We start from the raw sequence: 7956 nt of genomic DNA, 5'->3' as shown, positions 1-7956 counted from the left end.
ACTTCACACTCAAGTATTTAATCTATCTTTCAAAACCTAATATAGTGTTTGTGAATCTCAGAATCTGTGCTTGTGGTGTTTGTGTTTTTAGTTTTTACTGATGAGTGATGATGGTGACTGTGGATTGAATATATGAATTTGTGCTTGTGGTTTTTTTTTTTTTTTTTTTTGGCTTTTTGGCTTCGTGACTCTGTTCTTGTGAGTTGTAGGTCTTGTGACTGTTTGTGTTTGTGATTCTCTCTCTTATATTATATAGAAAAGATCATAAAGGAGAGAGTAGAGTCTGTAGAAATTAGAAAATATATTAGTGTTTGACTGTTTGTTGTCTGATAGTTGGTCAATAAAATTGGGACAAGTGATAGAAATAGGAATAGACTGAATAGTGATTCATCTTTCAAGAAATAAAAATGGTAAAGTTAGGAAAAGTGTTTGTTGGTAGTGCATAATAAATTCCTAGCGCCGGTAGTAGGACTAGGTGAGTGACAGAAAAAAGAGATAAAGACTAACAAAAGACAAAGACAAAGCATATAATTTACTAAATTGTCACACAAATTCTAGAAGATAACAGTGATTCACTTGTGTCTATTGTTAACTCATAATATTATAACTAGTAATTTGACATTATATAAATTTATAAAATAGTGTTGAGTTCCCTCTTTATAGATAATGTACTAAGAAACAATAGCATTTTGTGTTTTTTGTTTTTCTTGGTAAGTAATTGTAACCTAATATATTAAGAAACAATGATTTTTGTGTATTTGTCTTGGTTGATAGTTTGTAAATATTATATGGATGCGTATTTGAATTTTTTTTTTTTGAAATTTTTTTTTTCGTTTATCTCCGCCCCCCCCCCCCTAGCTTGAATTCTTGGGTCCGTCCCTAGTTATGTATAAAGTTCAAAATTTTCATGTAAAGACAGTAAGCGTATTCACTCAGAATATAAAGGTCAGCCAGGGGCAGTGCCACGTACTTATGAGGGTGGTCACAGGACCCCCCTAATTTTTTTTTTTTTTAATATATCTTAAAAAATTTTAAGTTTTAAACTAATATAGGTCTTTTGACCATCCTAGGAAAACAACTTGACCACCCTTAAAAAAAAAAAACTTAAACACCCTTAATAACAATTAAGCCCATTAAAAATAAAATTAAACCTCTTCAAAATTTTAGTCCATTGAATGTTGAACAAAAAAATTACAAGAAATGCAGTGTTCACAACATTTTTCGCAATATTTTCATAGCAATCCTAAATAGCAAGTTGTTACTAGTAAAAAAAAAAAAAATTCAATGGTAAGTTCAAATTAGAACTAGTAAAAACTTATCACCTAGGCTTTGTTGTGAAAGTGTTGCAAAAATGTTGTAGATATAGCACTTCTCAAAAATATCCCAAACAAACAAATTAGCCTAAAATCTCAAATCAAACGTTTAATTGTGATTTTTTAAATTGTGTTTTCAAATGGCATATTTTAATATCGCTATTTTTTTATATAAAAAATGCACATCTTTTAAATAGCTTGTATGTTAGTGCTTGCTTTAGTCTTTAGCCAAATTTGTTGGATTTATGTGATATATTTTTTTGAAAAGATAATGCATTTTGTTTATATTAGTACTTATTTAGGAAATATGTTAGTAATTGAATAAGAGATCAGTGGCTTAATAATTGCTTTGTCGTGTACATTAAAAAGGATGTAGTTAATAACATTGATATTGAAACTATCATATCACATAAAGATTTCAAAATATGAAAACTTGCGAAAGGAAATTTTAAAACTTTATGTATTTGCGTGTGCTTTTATTTTGTGATGTTAATATATTCAAGTTTTATTATTATTAATTTTTTTAATTTAATTGTTTTTAATAACCACCCTAAAAAGAATTTCTGGAGCTGCCACTGTAGTAAAGTGGAATACAAATCCTCTGTACCACTTGTCACTTGTTGTGTACTACTCTATGTTCGTCCACTCACAACTTGCCATTTATTGATTTTACTTTTGTAATAAAATAATTGAAGTTTAAAATTTATTTCTTAGAAAGATCAAAATAGTTTGGACTTGACTCTATTTTTTTTAAACCTAGGTTGATTGGGCAAATATCCAATTTATTTTGCCATTCGAAAAAATCGACCCTGGCATTTTGGTGGCTCCTCTAGGGAGTCAAGATGTTGAAGTCGAAGAGATCAAGCCACCAAAGGCAAGAAACTCATGAAAAAACAAAAATAAACTCTTGGTAGCATGAAGGCGGAGCACCGTTGCGATGCCCCTCTCTTAACCCAAATTTGGCTTCACTGTGCCTAACATTTAGAGGCAACAAATTATGAACCAACTTACCAAACCCATAAGCATGTGTTGTAAAAGCCAGAAATTCTGGTTGGTTCACTATCCAGTAATAGTGTCTTCTTCCTTGTGAGGTACGCAAAGAAAAATGATACCTGTGTCAATGTGTGTGCTTGGTAGAAAGGTTTTTTTTTTTTTTTTTTTTGTATGTGTGTGTGTGGTCAGAGTAACCATTTTAAGAGAACCTAACAATTGCAGTTAATTTTCAAGGTACGTCATCACGTTGGTTTGAAACCCAAACCATCTTCTAGCTTAATTGGCAGCTGTGAACATTTATAAATGTTTACTGTATACTCCAAAGCCCCAATAGCATAGTGTGAGCTGGAATACATAGCTGTTTAACTTTGCTTCTTTCTTCAATATAATTCACTTTGAAACTTTAACAAAGAGATAAGGTTTGGGGCTGAACGTGAAGGGCATTGAATGTTTTTCATTCCCATCCATTAAATTGTTCCACACAACTTGACTGAAAAGCTCATATTGCTAATAGCTTTCACACTAGTGTTTTATTTTGATCTTTCTTAAATACAGTCCTAATGAATCAGGATGGGCCACATCTATTCTCAATTATATATTTCTTTGTTCTAGGGGTTTCTGTTGAACTTTATATTCTGAGTCCTAATGATAACTCTCTTTACATGAAAACATCCAACTATATAAGTAACATATTATTTTCCTTTTTGATTGGCCTTCCAACTGAGTTTTCTAGACTTCTTTTAATCATTACGTTTTTTCAATATCTTCTCTTGCCTCTTATAGGCACAATCCCCAAGTTCCAAACTGAAAAGGAATATTTAGATTTATATTGTTTGAAATGGCTTTCATCTTGAATAGACAAATCATTGGTGGGATTGTGCCTGCATTGTTGACAGTCTCAATCCTAGTGGAAATATGCTTTGCACAGAATGTTCCTGCTTATTTTGTTTTTGGGGATTCCTTGGTTGATCCTGGAAATAATAACTACATTGTATCACTTGCCAAGGCTAATCATATTCCTAATGGGATTGATTTTGGAATGCCAACAGGCCGATTCACAAATGGAAGAACAATTGTTGACATTATATGCAAGTACTAATTCTCCTGCACTTCGCATGCCTAATTCTATTTTGCATAAAGTACAGGCTATTAAAGTACTAGATATGCAAATGTGAATAGTATTTTATTTGTCACAATTTTCTCATCAGGTCAGGAATTGGGTTTTAAAGACTACCTGCCTCCTTACTTGGCTCCCACTACAGCAGGAGCTGTGATTCTGCGGGGTGTCAATTATGCTTCCGGTGGAGGTGGAATTCTTAATGACACTGGAAAGATCTTTGTAAGGTTTCTGCTTCACTAGTATAATATTTTTCCATAGTAAGCACTAAAAAACTTCCTGTGGTTATGAAGACTTTATTTTGCTTGACGTACACACTACTAGAGAAGATAAGGTTGTAAACTTCCAAGTAAACTAATCAGTCGTAAGCTTGTACCCTTTGCAGTTTTTGTCCTATTTGATAAATATGGAAATCAAAATAATAGATTCAGTATCTTCATTGTGTTAGGACATAGGTGTACAGCTATCAATAGGTTTACATAAACAGTTAAATTTGTATATGATGCTTAGGGAGGTCGACTCAACTTAGACGCGCAGATAGACAATTTTGCAAACAGCAGGCAAGACATAATCTCAAGCATTGGAGCACCTGAAGCTTTAACATTGTTTGGAAAAGCAGTTTTCTTTGCTACAATAGGCTCAAATGATTTCCTTGATAACTACCTGACACCAGTCATCTCAGCCGTCAAGCAAAAGTTGGTCACCCCAAATGTATTTGTTGGTGTCATGATTTCAAGATATAGACTACAACTTATGGTAATATTTTTGAAACCTATTATTTTAAAGCCACGTTATTTCAACTGTAAAAGTTCAATTCAAATGTTATTGATTCTATTACCAGAGGCTTTACAATTTGGGTGCTAGAAAGATTATTGTGGCAAATGTTGGACCAATAGGGTGTATACCTTATCAAAGGGATATCAATCTAGCTACGGGGGACGAATGTGTTAGTTTTTCAAATCAGTTGGCTCAATTATTCAACGCCGAGTTAAAAAGCCTTATCACGGACGTCAGCACTAATCTTCAGGGATCAAAATTTGTCTATGCAGATGCTTATAGCATCGTAGAAGATATCCTGAAAAACTACATATCCTATGGTGAGTATGCAGAAGATTTTATTGCCAGGTCACATAGGATAGGAGTATCTTAAATTTTCATGCTCATTTAAATTTACAATTTCCTAACAAATTAAGCTTTCGGTATAAGTAGAAGAATTTGAACCATGTCTTTGCACTAAAGAGAACTTCATGTTTTATCTAAAAGGTTTTGAGAATGCCAATTCCCCTTGCTGGTCACTTTGGGGGTTTGACGCCCTGTGGTCCTCGCTCAGAAGTATGTAATGACAGATCCAAGTATGTGTTTTGGGATCCAGCTCATCCTTCTGAAGCAACTAATGTTCTCATTGCAAGGCGTCTCATGGATGGTGACACCAATGACATTACACCTATGAACATTAGGCAATTTGCTCAATTGTGATCAAAGCCTAACAATTGTAATGAGAAGCGTTCAAAGATTGATTTGAGCAAAAGTTAGTAGAAGATTTGTACTCTTAGGATGACAATAACAGGCGTATTTGATAGGAATTTATCAGTCAGAATAAACAGAGGTACCCCGAGAATAGTGACAATGAAGCTTATGGAAAACCATGTAATAATTGAGGTGTGTTGTATAATGTGCTAGTTTTTTCACTATCACATTATTCGTAGAGATGAATTGAATGTAGTAATGAAGGAACTTGTTTCATTTTTATGACTAATGCTAGACGATAGGCTTCATTTGTTTCATTCCTATGACTTACATCTTAAATGGATCGCACATTCCAAAAATTGTTTCCGATTATGTCTTAATTTGAAGGTTGGGTAGCAGTGCTCAGGGAGGCCATACCAAAATCTATGAAAGTGATGTCGCAGAAGTTTGAAGAAAGCACACACAATGTTCTCTTGAAGGAACTAAAATTAAACTGATAGTTTTTGGAAGTAAACCTCGAATTCACGAGAAGTTTTCCTAATTCCACAAGGAGAAGAAAACTAGAATCCACCAAAGAAATAATTTGACAAAAGGTTTGTGTTTATTGATAACAGTTTGATTTACCTCTGACGGCTACAAAACATATAAATACTAAGAAAAAACATCTAAAACCCTAAAACAAATAAATACGATTGTAACCAGATGCGTTAGAAGATTGTTTTGAGAAAAAGTTAGTAGGAGATTAGTACTCTTTTAATGACAATAACTGACGTAATTAATTCGTAAGAATAAATAGAGGTACTCCAAGAATAGTGACAGTGAAGCTTACGGAAAACCACATAATATTTGAGTTGGTATGTTGTACACTGTTCTAGTTTTCTCACTATCATATTATTCTTAGCGATGTGTTGGAACTTGGATGTAGTAATAAAGGAATACGTTTCATTTCTATGACTAACACCAGTAATCAGTAATTCATTGAATTTGTTGACTGTATTTGTAGAAAAATATGTTCTTGCTAGACGACATTATTATAAGGTGAAGCTAGGTGGCCTTCAATTTCATTCAGTTAAGGGGGTTAAGTGAAATTGGGGTGATAGTTTAGGGGGAAAATTTGTAGTTTGCCTAATTAGTTACAAGTAAAAGTGAAATTAATAACTATTTTTTCAAAATTTTGAGAGTTAACTTTGGATCCAAAATCTAAATTAAAAAAAAAAATAGTTTTTTTGTTGTTAATAATTCGACAGTTGAGGGTTGGGGGATTTGAACCCTGAATATTTCTGTTAAAAACACCAGGAGATGCCAACAAGTTGAGTTTACCATTTACTTAAGTTTCAACATTTACCATTCAAAAAAAAAAAAAAAAGATTCAACATTAAATGTATTATTATTATTATTATTATTATTATTTTGAGAAGCAAATTGAATCGACTTTTATTTAAAACGTAAAGTTAGCCAGCTTTGGCTAAAAGTACAGGTAAAATGTGGGAGGGAACCTCCTCCATCCAAATCACTAAACCGCTCACATGTCTAGCATGTCGAGCAAGGCTATGAGTTACAAAATTCCCTTTTCTTTTAATATGAGAAAATCTAACATTAGGAAAAGAGTCTGCATGTATTTTAATCTCCTCAATGAGATTACCATAGGAAGCTAGGGACCGCTCCTCCGCTTGAATTGCTCTGGTGATGATCTCTGAATCTCCCTCAAGTATTATGGAGTTAAGATTAAGATCTCTTGCAAGCAATATGGCTCTTCTTGCAGCTGCTGCTTCCACATCTGCCACTATCTGAGGGAGAGGAATTTTCTCTGTTAGTGATGTGAGCACCCCGCCCACACTGTCATGGATCACAGCCCCTAAACCTGCACAGTTGGACTCCCTAAACACAGCCCCATCATAATTTATCTTCATGAAAGGGGCTCGTGGTGGGGACCAGGTCACAGCTGTGTGGACAGTAGCCGTTTGGATTGCTGGCTTCACTGGTTGCACCCGGTTTTAGTCAAGCAACTGTTGTCGAGCACAAGCCACGATGTTGCCAAGCGGAGTAGCTGAAAGACCCAATCTGACCTGGTTTCTCCGATGCCACATCAGCCAAACAATCATGGCAAACAAATCCAAGTCGAGCCCAGCCTCTTCCATATGCAGTATGAGCTTTTGAAAATCATCCCAATGTGCTCTGTTTCTGAAGTTCCAAACCGTGTCAGCATCCCAGACCTCATTCAAACACGAACACACCCACAAAGCATGAACCACGTCCTATGAATATTCTTTGCAATGATCACACACATCTTCCTGTAGCACCTGCCGTTTGAGTAAGTTTGTTTTGACAGGAATGCCATTTTTTGCAGCCCTCCACATAAAGTTTCAGACTTTTGGTGGTATCGAGAGACTCCAAATAATCTTCCATAACTTCTGTGATGGGGCAGGATTAGTGTTAGGAGTGTCCGAATCTTCCTTTTCCTTTGACAGTAGATAATAACCTGATTTAACTGTGTAGGTACCAGATTGTGTATGAGGCCATATCAATCTATCTGTAGTTGAGATATCACCAAGTGTAATGCCCTGTATCAGCTGAACCTCCTCCGGCTTGAACAAAGCTTTTAACAAGTCCCCATCCCAGTTTCGATTTTAGGCATTGATCAAGGAGCTTACCCTCACTTCTAGAAAATCAATTCCCATTGGATTGTTGACCCTTGGTGTAGGAATAGATGGCAGCCAGGCATCACCCCAAATGCTAATATCCTTCCCATTACCCACCCTCCATCGCCCTCCTTTTTTCCAAATAAATGACAACATAATCCATTTGAAACTTTATTAAGAAAAAATCTATTTACTTTACGTAGTAGATGAGTTAAATTTAACAAAATCTTTTTTGAAAATAAATTAAAAAATAACTTTCTTCTTTATGTAGCATATGAGCTTGACTTCATTTTAGGGTGTGTTTGGTTGGGGTGAAAACAGGGAGGATGGAAAATAAGGAGAGGAAAATAGGGTAGAAAATGTCATTTTTCACTGTTTGGTAGAGGAAAGAAAATAAAAGAGACAAAAAATATGAGAGAAAGTTTTC

General features: G+C 34.6%; 1 pseudogene; it reads left to right on the top strand.

The window, feature by feature from the left end:
- The first annotated feature begins 3144 nt into the window (after positions 1 to 3144).
- Positions 3145 to 4899, top strand: LOC112002147 (GDSL esterase/lipase At4g16230-like; annotated as a pseudogene).
- The last annotated feature ends 3057 nt before the right edge of the window (positions 4900 to 7956 follow it).

This window comes from Quercus suber, unplaced genomic scaffold (assembly GCF_002906115.3).
Source record: "Quercus suber isolate HL8 unplaced genomic scaffold, Cork oak 2.0 scaffold_342, whole genome shotgun sequence".
NCBI classification, from domain to species: Eukaryota; Viridiplantae; Streptophyta; class Magnoliopsida; order Fagales; family Fagaceae; genus Quercus; species Quercus suber.
Note: the sequence above shows the minus strand (reverse complement) of the source record. Positions and strands in the feature narration are given on the sequence as shown.